Genomic DNA, 12,502 nt, shown 5'->3' with positions numbered 1-12,502 from the left:
TAATTGAAGTATGTTTTTGATTATGGCCTTCGTCTTGTGGTTTTACTGATACGTTTTCATGATCAATATTTAGATTGAGTAGGTTAATGTTGTCAAAATAGTCACTTTCTCTTGTCAAGGGAGTGCGAGGTTAATTTTGGATTACTGTAATCTTAGAGATTTATTATATTTAAAACTAACTTAAGACAATGTGTGTTTCGGATGTCACGACGAATTTTTACTGTGTTGGAACTTGGAAGTATTCGGTACATGCATTCATATTTAAGTAATTAAATTAATAAATTTATTCAATACCCATTAATTATATAATTATACATCTAATTATTATTTATTTATGAGCCTTTAAATAACAATTCTGAAACTGCTACTCAAACAATATAAACAAAAATCGGTATGAAAAGTGTTTATTCGACGTTTATTCTGTCCATAGCTTTTTAGCAGAACACACACGAAACAAGTCAATCAGAGCAACTTTTGCTGGCAAAAATGCTATTTCGGTAAAGAATGGGAAAAACAGCAGTGAATTGAGCGACCAGTTTTCATTTGTACATAAAAAGGGCATAATAAAGGTTGTGTGTTGTGGCACAATCAGGTAAATTGGCTGAATAAATATGGATAACATTTGGTACACATAATTGTAATTAAAGACGCATAATATTATCTCATATTTTGCTCATTTGAAAGATTCTGATCTTTTTACTCAACTACTATTAAAAAGGGTTTTGATTTCAGACTGATATAGGTTAGAACCTTAGTTAGAACCTTATCTTTGACAGGTTTAGGTAAAAAATATGTGTAGCTTAAATTACGACGAAAAAGGAAACTCAGTATATAAGTAAATTCTTTCACTTAGAAAATAGGCATCTTATTTTTAAACTTTATATCTCCAATAATTTAAAAAGTAACCAAGAATACGATATTGGTATATAACACATAAGATAGATAATATATTAGGTAAAGGTCTAAGATATTATACAGCAGCCTAAAATTAGGAAAATAATACGTTTAAACTTTTAGAAGTTAATACTCTGTCTTAGTAAATAACACTCATATTTCTCAGCTGCATAATTTTAGTTCACCAACATAGTAATTAGTTAGCAAGAACTTTATATTCAAGGCTGTAACTCATTTCCTTTTTTAAATATAAATTTTGAGAACATATTTTAACTTTAGAAACCTCAATAAACAAATGATAATAAAACACTTTTGTTATAAATATGAAAATCCTACTTGCAAGTGATTTTGCATACGAATAGAAGTAACGTATATACTAACCATAATTTTCTGCACATTTTAGCAATCATAATTTGTTTCTATGACGTAAAAACATCGACTCTTTAAAAATATTGAATGTCAATCCATACTAATATTATAAATGCGAAAGTAACTCTGTCTGTCTGTCTGTTACTCAATCACGCCTTAACTACTGAACCAATTTGCATGAAATTTGGTATGGAGATATTTTGATACCCGAGAAAGGACATAGGCTACCTTTTATTGCGAAATATGTACCACGAGCGAAGCCGGGGCGGACCTCTAGTAAGTAATATATTCTAAAGAAATGTTACATTATAGTATAATGTTGGCAACCCTATAGATTGTATCGAGTCGCGGCCTTAACAATAACTATCGTTGGCTTATATTCATTAGAGCTTCTTAGAACGAAGTATTAACATAGTTTTATAATGAGAATATTAATTTACATATTCGTGATAGATTTGTCACGATGTTTGATAAATTATTATCACATTGGGGTAGATAAATTATTTTCATGCACGCTCATCTCGTCCCCATAAGTTGTTATGAAATCTGTGGTCCTATGCAAGTCAGTCAAGTCCTCAGAGGAATAAACCTATAGAGTTCTTATATTGAGACAGAACAAAATACATATTTTCTAATCTACTTACTCTTAGTCAATAACAGCATAAGTCAGATTGAGATAGCGATAGAGTATCTGCACTGTCTTTAAACGTAGCGCGCCGGCAGTCAGTTTGTTTTCCAACCAGCTGGTGGGCTCAGTGCGTCAAGTGTTTTTAACGAAATATTTAGAAAATATAAAGTGTATAGTGTTTCTTTTTATTTGTCAGTGTGCTAAAATGACTATTGTATGTTTAGCTACCGGCTATTACTAGTCGAATGGGAGTTTTGGATGAAAACAATGAAAAAATATCTTTCCATCGGTAAGTGATTTTCAGCAAATTGATAAATATTTATGTTCTAACCCTATTTGAAGGTTTTATCAAGCGCTTTTTTATAAGTTTATGTTGTAACTGTAACATTTACCCACTTTATGGGGTTGTGGAATACAAAAGAATTAAATAATTTTTAAAAAATGTCACAATATTATCACGTTTGGCATTTTGTTTACCACCGTAGTGTTGTAACACATCTAGCGTATATTATCGATTTATGACAAAAAATCTATTTCATATTAACGTTGATTTATTTATTTTGTTTCTTATATCAGATTTATATGTAGTTGTTGTAGCAAATAATAGATGTAAATTTTCTACAGCAGGAAAATAAAAAATACCACGTGGTTGTTTTATTTGACTTATCTGTTTAGTTTGTTGTTTCTCTTTTAGATTATTAATAAATTCATTTTGTTTTAGATTTCCAGAGCTAAATAAAAAATGGGTATAAAACATGAGACGTGTAGATTGGACGCCGTCGAAATTTGCTAGATTGTGTTCACTGCATTTCGAGCCTGCGTGTTATCAAGATGGATACTCTAGAAGAATTGTGCAATCTTACGCTTACGTTTTTTTTTGTTCCTTTAGATAATAAATACATTTGTGTGTGAGTGAATTTTTATTTGGAAATTTTTTTACACATTTACTTTAAATGTGTAACTATGTGAAAATTAAACGGTTGATTAAATGACAGTTCTCATAGATGAGAAACTACTATTGAAATACATACTTAATATACATGCGTTTTCAAAGAAAAACCCGCATAGTTCCCATTCCTGTGGGATTTACGGGATCAAAAGTAATTTTTCCAAATTTCATTGTAATCGGTTTAGTAGTATTCGCGTGAAAAAGTAACAAACATCCATCCTCACAAACTTTCGCTTTATTAGTAGGATGTAAGGAAAATGTTTTCTTTAAGACTGTCCTTTTATGAACTTGTTAAAATTCATGCTGACTGTGCCTTTCTCCTCACTCCTTTAACTTTACCTATCATCATTTCCATCTTTATTTTAAATTAGTTACATTTCAAGTTTTAAAATTTATTTTAAAATATACTAGCTTTTCGCCCGCGTTTTTAAAGAAAATCCCGCACAGTTCCCGTTCACGTGGGATTTCCGGTATAAAACCTATCCTATGTGTGTATGTACAAAATTTCATTGTAATCGGTTTAGCAGTGAAAGAGAAAGTTATCCATTCTCGCATAATTTCGCATTTATTATATTCGTAGGATTAAACAAATAATGTATTCAACTGAAATTAATGATTAATTTTGTTTTTTTTTTTATTATTTATTATTTCACGAAACCGTAAATGCAAAATGCATTCACGATTTTATCGATTGAAGCACATCCCATCACTATCACCTTCTATCTATCTAAATACGTACCTATAGTAAAAATGGTGCCATGACTATGCTGAAACGTAGCTTGTAGTCTATAGCTATCTCATTCTTTCATACGACGTTTTCTTTAGATAGAGAGAAACAAATATATGTAAATTGTATACGCTCGATACAAGTACTCTATAGGTTTATTCCTCTGAGGTCAAGTCAGTGTGGTATTTAAATCTGCAACTGCACTTTTAAATACCACACTGACATGCACAGTATATTATTATAAATATAGTATATTATTATAATACCTGTATATTGTATAAACTGTATGTATAGTACTTTGCAGAATATTCCATGCTGACCACGCTCGCTGTAAATAAAAGTGTTCTTCAAGATAATAATACGATGCAGAAGTCGCATTTAAAATCCGTTATCCTTTCCTTATCTATTGCTATTAAAAATGCGTTTGAAATTTTCATCGAAGTTTAGCGAATATGTTGTGTAACACATAAAAAGCTTTAACCAACGTAAAAAGTATCGAAAATACCTCGTTTATACAGGGTGTCCCAAAACTCAACGTCAAGCCAAAACAGGGCGACAGGATTGATTGTAACCATCATGAGAAAAATCTGAAAAAAAATCTATCCCATGCAGTTTGAAAATTATGGGCATTTAAGAAAAACCTAAAAATTTGGTCAACCTGTAACTATTTTTCGGTTATTGTGGTTAATTTTTATTATTTTTGTTCATTTAAACTTTGGAACCGTAACCCTAAATAACATTTCTAGAATCACAGTCAAAAATAATGACACAATTGCCCCAAGTTTCCTTGAATTGAAGACTATTTGTTAAACTATGAATTTAAAATTTTTAAAATTTGTCGACTTTGACGGCCCCTCCTTTAAAAAAAATGTACTAGAGTGCCTTGGCAAGTGGCATTAAAAGTTGGCGCATTTAATCAGGATTGTAAAATAGTACAATACTTGTTAGTTTCATACTAAAAAAAATGAATGAAAAAATAAAAACCTCAAGTAACCCGATTTTTGCTAACCCATTTTATTCAGTTAAAATGTTTTTTATTCGCACAAACTCTTGGTAGGTTCTTAGTTTTACGGCAAAATGATGAGAGAGATGGATAGTGGACATGTTTGCCATGAGTGAGCGAGACAGATAGTGACGCCACTTTTACCAAAGTCAACAAAAGTAAGTAAAATTAAAAAAATAATTAAAAATCTTGACCTAGTTTACTTTAGGTTTATTGAAATAAAAGTCAGATAGGGAAATAACATTTTTTATTACAATAAATGTTCAACTTGTTTACCATCAGCCTCAATACACGCCCTACATCTTCTTAAAAAAGATCTACTTATTAGCCGGGCTGATATCTTCGAGAGTTGGTGTCCTCAGCAGCTTGAGAAATTCGTTCACGCAGCTCGGCTACGCTCTCAATGGGCTTTGAATAAATTTTTTCTTTGAGAACGCCCCAATAAAAAAAATCCAGGGGATTTAAATCTGGGGAACGGGCTGGCCACGAGATAGTGCCTGAACGTCCAATCCACCTTCCCGGATATTCCTGGTCAAGAAAATCTCTTACTTGCACTAAACACGATCGGAACGAAACGGCGTCACTATCTGTCTCGCTCACTCATGGCAAACATGTCCACTATCCATCTCTCTCATCATTTTGCCGTAAAACTAAGAACCTACCAAGAGTTTGTGCGAATAAAAAACATTTTAACTGAATAATATGGGTTAGCAAAAATCGGGTTACTTGAGGTTTTTATTTTTTCATTCATTTTTTTTAGTATGAAACTAACAAGTATTGTACTATTTTAAAATCCTGATTAAATGCGCCAACTTTTAATGCCACTTGCCAAGGCACTCTAGTACATTTTTTTTAAAGGAGGGGCCGTCAAAGTCGACAAATTTTGAAAATTTTAAATTCATAGTTTAACAAATAGTCTTCAATTCAAGGAAACTTGGGGCAATTGTGTCATTATTTTTGACTGTGATTCTAGAAATGTTATTTAGGGTTACGATTCCAAAGTTTAAATGAACAAAAATAATAAAAATTAACCACAATAACCGAAAAATAGTTACAGGTTGACCAAATTTTTAGGTTTTTCTTAAATGCCCATAATTTTCAAACTGCATGGGATAGATTTTTTTTCAGATTTTTCTCATGATGGTTACAATCAATCCTGTCGCCCCGTTTTGGCTTGACGTTGAGTTTTGGGACACCCTGTATAATAGAATAGTGGGGTATTAATTAAACGGTGTATCGCTTAGTCAGTCCGTTAGCGGGAATGTATTATTTAGCGATTTTGTAATTAAAACGCTCAACTAAGCACTCTGGTTTACGCTATTGTTACCTACTGAATATTTGACATTTAGTGTGTGGTATTTACACAGGTTATTTACCTTTCTAAAAATAAATATCATCTAGTTTATAAAAGCTTTTTTATTTTGAGAGCTTTTTTAAGCTTTTTTTTCAGAGCACGAAATTAGTAGAGTGGAATTAAAATATTTGAAGCCTAGGGTCAAACATGAGTTACATTGTTTTCAAAAATCAACTTAATAAGGTATGAAAGCAATGACAAGATTTTGTATGCGAGTGAAATCGCAGTTCTCAACTAGTGTATGCGGGTAGTTGGATATCACTCTCGTGTGAATCCCTCTATATTAGCGTTTAGCACAGCAGAGGCAAATTAGTCAACGGCGTACTACAAGACTGAAAGCAAGTCTTGTTATAAAGGTAAGCTAGCTTTAAAGGGCAGTATTATAACATACAATAGGTATAGGTATTATCTAAATGGTATATGGGAGGACTCTAATATTATTAAGGTCTTAACCCGCGACAGAATTTACTTAATACATACCTAATAAGCTTCTATGTTTACGAAATTATTAACTAACAACCTAGAACAATATGTCTGAAGTACTTCTGGACCGATTTCAAAAACTAATTTGTTATGCACAAGCCTAATTATTTAATTCTATAATAGTTGAGAAAAATTCCGTCTTTTGTGTTTGTAATAGTCAAGAAGAGCATTTTAATTAAAAACTGACGCCAAAAGGTAAGAAAATTAGAAAACTTAACGTCCATTAACGTTTGACAATTCGCGCGAAGACAGGACAACCTCTTTCGGGTCAGCCACAGACATGTATCAAGATAGACTAAGCGAGTGTATGTACTTCCCGTGTCCAAACTAAGTTTATGAAACTTACTTGACGCTGGCCTACACTCAGTCCGCGCTTGCAGTTCGCCAAGGAAAGACGTGAAGCAGAATAAAGTAAAATGCCGAATTGCGCCGTTATAAACTGTAGAAACTCCACAGCTGTGAGTGGCCGAGTTAGCATAGATGTTTCCTTCCACCGGTAAGTAATTTTCTAATCAGAATATGCACTATTTATTTTAAAATCAAATAAAGAATATCTGTGGAAAACGATCGTGACAAACACGGATACCAAATCATACGAAATGATTCCGAATACATTGCGGCTTTTACTTGGCACGGTAAAGATCGCGTCGTATGATAACAAGCAATGAATAGCATCTTCTCATTTTTCTGTTCTCATTTTTCTGTCCAATTTTGTGGTTAGTGATGTTCATTTGATGAAACAGTTCTCGATTCTAATCGATTTTATAATCGAACAGAAAAATGATAATTTGAAGGAGCAATTTTTCAGAAAAAAAGGCATAGATTTTTTTTGTCATTTAATACGACTTGACCTAGAACTTTAAGTATTTTAATACAAAGGTACTAAAAATAAATATTATGACATGGACGCCATTAGTTAAAGTGTCATCTTGGGAGTTTTTTAAGAAAACTCCTTATTGCTTAGACTATGTTTGTTTTTTCAGTTTTCCAAGTAACCCGAACATAAAAGGAAAATGGATCGATGCAACGGGACATAAAGATTGATTGATTGACAGTTTCATTACTTTCTTTCGATTGCCTCTCTAGTACGTAGTACATGGTAACTCAATGGGCATATGTAAGAAAAAGCTAAAACACATTTGTTTACTTGTTAGAATATTAAAAGGTTTATAACTTTATTTTATCATCCCTCTGTCTATGGTAATTATCATTTTTCTGTCTTGAATCGATTTAGTAATCGATTACGATTCATTTATTTGACTACCTCTTAGACATAGATCTAGTTTGATCTGATTTACTTCGATGGGATAGGACGATACTAGAATCGCCGCGCGAGTGGCGGCCTAATCGATTTAGCGTAAAATGAAATTAACATCACTAAAAAGCGCTCGTGACGTCATAACGCGTCAAGGTCAGTACAAAAAATATGACACGCTTGGTTTTCATACAGATCGCGGTACTTGCGTTGTCTACTTAAATATACATGTCTGTGGGGTCAGCCATATTTCGATAAATATAAACAAGTTGTATCTCATGCGTGATCCAGTGGCCATTATAATGTGAATCAAAGTTATAACACCGGTTAATTACGATGACTACATTCAGTTTAAATCCCCTTGAATTGCGTAATCCTTTCTAATTTGCGAGTTGTCAAGTCGAGTTGCGAGCTAAGACCGTGATAAATTTCAACGTATTCTTTATGGGATAAGCTGGGAATGTAATTACATTAAAACTATTACGTTTAATGTGTTTATTCGGTCCAATGTTCTGTTTTAATTGGTTATAAAGTGCGGATAATGTGTTTGTTAGAACGATTATGGAGTTTTTAATACCGTGTTTGATAACGGATAAAAGGTTGTTTCTGTAATGTTTATAAAGAGATTATGGTTTCCTTTTTATTGCGTTAACGTTGTTTTACATAATTAAAAAAAACTCAAACATTTATTTATTCAATTAGACTTCTTTTAGAAGCACTTTCGAATCGTCATTACCATAGGTCATTACAATATATTTTTAACATTTACCATACAAAAAGGTATTTTAAATATATTTTGCACTTGTTATGAAGTAAACAGCTTTAAAATATAGTTATATTCACTGAAATAGACCTATATCGTTCCATTTCTATCTAGCAATTCAGGATCAAAATCCCATTTGAGATTAGGACGAAATCCGAAAGTTTTCGTTTGTCTTGCAATCGCGATACGCGTTCGCCGTGTAAGTTCTTATTACATATACCTAAATACTTGTATAGTCTAAGTTTAACGCTCAGTTTTCATACGGGCTTTTATTGCAAATTTTCGTATATATTTTATTTTTGTTACAGATTTCCGTAAAGTCAATTTAATATTTGAAACCGAAAATACGTACATAATATTTTTGGTTTTATGGCATTTATAAATTTATACGTAATATATACTTTGTTACATAATATTTATATATATTACTCTTTTTTGGCGAAAATTCATAAATACGCAAAATAACATGATGAATATTCAGTCAATGAGGTGTTTTATTTTTATTTCATACATATTTACTATTATTTTGTAATCTTGTATTTTTGTGTGCAATATAGAATTTTTAATTAATTCGTTTACTCAATTAGATGACATTTAAAAGCGATTTCATTGTTAAATGTAACTAACAGGGAGCACATATAATATATATATTTGAACACATCACCCTGCAGCGAGATGAAAAGATTTATTCCCCAGAACATTCCGGTTTAATACTGCAATTCTTTGTAAATCTTCACACTTGAAATCACCAGAATGGACAGATATTTTAGTATTAGAATTACGTGACCAAAATACTGGCATTATTTCAAACGACTGCGACCAGTTCTAGAATAGAACATCGTTTGGGTGGAAACTATGACAAAGGGTAAAAAAACTTCGCGATATATTGAGCACCAATACCTACATATTCTATAAATACAATAGTGAATATTTGTGGTTTTAAAACGTAGGTACTTTTTTAAAGAGACTGCAACAAGAGGTTCTAAGTTGTGTTTCCTTGACTTTTAATACTAATTTTTATTGTATGTACTAAGCTGGCATTAAACTCAAACTCAAACATATATTTATTCAATTAGACTTCTTATAGAAGCACTTTTGAAACGTCATTACTTAATATTTTAACATTTACCACCGATTCGGAAAGCAGTATCTACGGAGAAGAACCGGCAAGAAACTCCATAGTTGCTCTTTAGTTTTTAATTTGCATATTTAAAATTATTCCAGCTATTATCATTTATTTTTTTAGTTCATTGTCAAGAATTTTTCAGCTTAATTTTTATTTGTTTTTGATAATTTTATACAAACTGTTTTTTATAATAATTATAATGCCAAGTTAAATTTTAGCTACCTTTGTCTAATGCATGTTCTTAACAATTTTTGTTACAACTATTTAAATGTCAATTAAAACCAGTTCAAACGTAAAATTAAACGGAAAAGTGACGGAAAACATACAATGCATTACCTAAATGTTTTTCATAAATATGAAATCTACCTGCACAAGAAAGATAAAATACCTCGAAATACAACGTTCGAGGCAACGTGATGCACAATTCTATGCTCGTTCAAATAATATTTTCTCTTATAAATCAATGATTTTTCTTTGAAAACTTGTTTCTGGAATAGTTGATTATTTACTGAAGATAACTAAGAGTGAATAGTTATTTTTAACTATGCTTTTATGTTATAGTTGAATCAATATTATATTTGTATAATTTGATGAAAGGTCGTTTTAATATTTATTTATTAAACAAGTAATTTGGTTAATAAACTTATGTTTTTATATTTACATTTTCATCGTAGACCAGTGTGTAGATTATTCATATAACAGTCATTGTCTACAAATTAAACAAACATTTATTCGTTATAATATTTTTTTACAACAACAAAACAGGTACATACTCTAAAATCTTATATTGTATTACCATTCAAATTCCTTACATCCTTCAAGTCTTGAATATTACAATACGAGTACCAACTTATTTAACTTTTTCATAATCCCACTGATACAAATACAAAAAATGCTTATAAGAATAGCTAATAAAATTTCCTATCGCTTCAGGAAGGTATATTTGATTTAGGCCGTGTTCACACACGACAAATGACGTATTTGTGAAGCTTGCTGCCGCGCAGATGAGCAAATACAGTTCACAGTTCGTTTAGCGCCTTAGAAAAAGAAATATTTTATTCTTTGTAGCTTGACGTGTTTCGTAAAATTAGCAGGCTTGCTTGTAAGGTGTGATGGTATTTTTTGTTACGTTTTAATAATATGTTTTATGTTAGTTCATATTTTAAAGAGTAATAATATTAAAACGTTTTGCTCGATTTCTACATATCTCTATGTGAAAAGGAGCATTCTATAGAACAAAGTCGCATTTCTTTATTGCAGTATAAACTTTGAAATAAGTGTTTTTTCCTCTATGGAGAACTATTGGAATTATAAATCTCACTATTTAAAACTCTCTTAAATCATGTTCTCATAAGCTTGTACCATTCTAATACATATATCACATGACATTTCAACAAAATGTTCCTCCAAAATTAAATGGAACGAGACAGAATTAATAACACTTACAACGAATGCCCAGCGAAAGCATCACAATACATATTCCATTTCGAGTTCGTCCGCACGTTCCGTCAATCTACTTAACAAATGTACCTTTTATTATAAGACCTGTATGCTCTGAAACTTTTTCGTAGCCCTTAACAGGGTCCCTTAAGTATATTTTGTATCTTATTCAGAATCCCAGATTTGTAAAGGTCAGCCGAATTGGCCGGTAGAGCAAAATTTTATTTTAGGATAAAAGCTATGAGATAGTTTGGGTAAAATGTTATTATCATTTTATACGGCTTAGTATGGAATGTTTTTGGGTCCTAATAAGCGAGCCACTTGTATTTTTTGTTACGTAATAATGAATAAAGAGGTATAAATAAAACACATTCGTGTGCACAAAAATGGTAGAGCCATTTCGGTAAGGCTTTTGTGTTTTGCTGTTGAAATGGTTTTTTTTCTACAATCATACAATACCTACGTTATAATACTGATAGGTACATTATAATATACAGAGAAACTATGGTATATAAATAACGATATACCTATATACTATCGCACAGGTTTCCTTTACAGGTATATCTATCAGGTGTCTATTCCACACACGTTAAGGTCTACCTGCACAGTGCACATTTTTTTCTTTTCTTATATTCAACATTATTATACAGATAGATTTTCTGTTATATCTAAGTATAGTGATGTAGGAGAGTAGATCTTTAAATAAGAAATTTGTACAATACTTGCAAAAATATTCTCTATTTATAAGAATAATATACCTGTATAGATGAACCTGTCAAGTATACCGTTGCATGTGTGCGAGCCATAAGACAGGTTTTATGAGAATAAAAAACATTATATTAGTACATAATTTAAGTAATGCTTTTCAAAGCTATTTAGCTTAATTGAAATTGTCAGTTATTGGTGTTAACATATTTCAAATAAGCAATATTCAAAACATAATCGGCTGTCAGTATATTAATTGTAAAACACAAAATAAATGATCGACTGTTTTTATAAAGCCGCGTTTTTGTTGTTTTAGTCGCGCCTCTAATACAAAGCCAAATAATAATTGAATTGGGATTTTATTCATTCTTTTGAAAGGTTAAAATAATAACAATAAAAGCAAAAACAATTTCATTCGATTCCTCCATTTTACAACACTTTAAATTTTCCGATAACTCGCTTAAAATAATTTTTAATAAATAGATAGTAGCTTCCTTATCACTATCACTACATAGTATAAAACAAAGTCGCTTTCTCTGTTCCTATGTCCCTTTGTACGCTTAAATCTTTGAAACTACACAACGGATTTTAATTCAAGTGTGATTCAAGAGGAAGGTTTATATGTATAATAACATCCATTAAATAGTGGAAAAGTACTGTTATTTTTGAGTTTTCTAATGTGATGTCGTAAATAATTACATTTTTTCCGCTTACATTGCAAACGCAGGCTCAACCCTACGAGTTTTATCAAAATAATGTACTAAGTATTGTACACATTGAAAAGGTCTACAGAAAAGTCCGTGATG

General features: G+C 31.2%; 1 protein-coding gene and 2 long non-coding RNA genes across 3 annotated transcripts in view; 2 read left to right on the top strand and 1 right to left on the bottom strand.

Annotated features, from left to right (window-relative positions):
• LOC149478406 (uncharacterized) overlaps window positions 1-12,502 on the bottom strand; it is a 132,833-nt gene that overhangs the window by 112,949 nt on the left and 7,382 nt on the right. The window lies entirely within an intron of this gene.
• Window positions 1,821-2,803, top strand: LOC149478408 (uncharacterized). The gene is made up of 2 exons (XR_016317436.1): window positions 1,821-2,180; window positions 2,613-2,803. It is a non-coding gene; the product is annotated as an uncharacterized LOC149478408 (long non-coding RNA).
• Window positions 4,079-5,597, top strand: LOC149478407 (uncharacterized). The gene is made up of 2 exons (XR_016317433.1): window positions 4,079-4,514; window positions 5,432-5,597. It is a non-coding gene; the product is annotated as an uncharacterized LOC149478407 (long non-coding RNA).

This window comes from Colias philodice, chromosome 22 (genome assembly GCF_061535455.1).
Source record: "Colias philodice isolate Cphi_HAF_F1 chromosome 22, ilColPhil1 Martin Lab GWU primary, whole genome shotgun sequence".
NCBI classification, from domain to species: Eukaryota; Metazoa; Arthropoda; class Insecta; order Lepidoptera; family Pieridae; genus Colias; species Colias philodice.
Note: the sequence above shows the minus strand (reverse complement) of the source record. Positions and strands in the feature narration are given on the sequence as shown.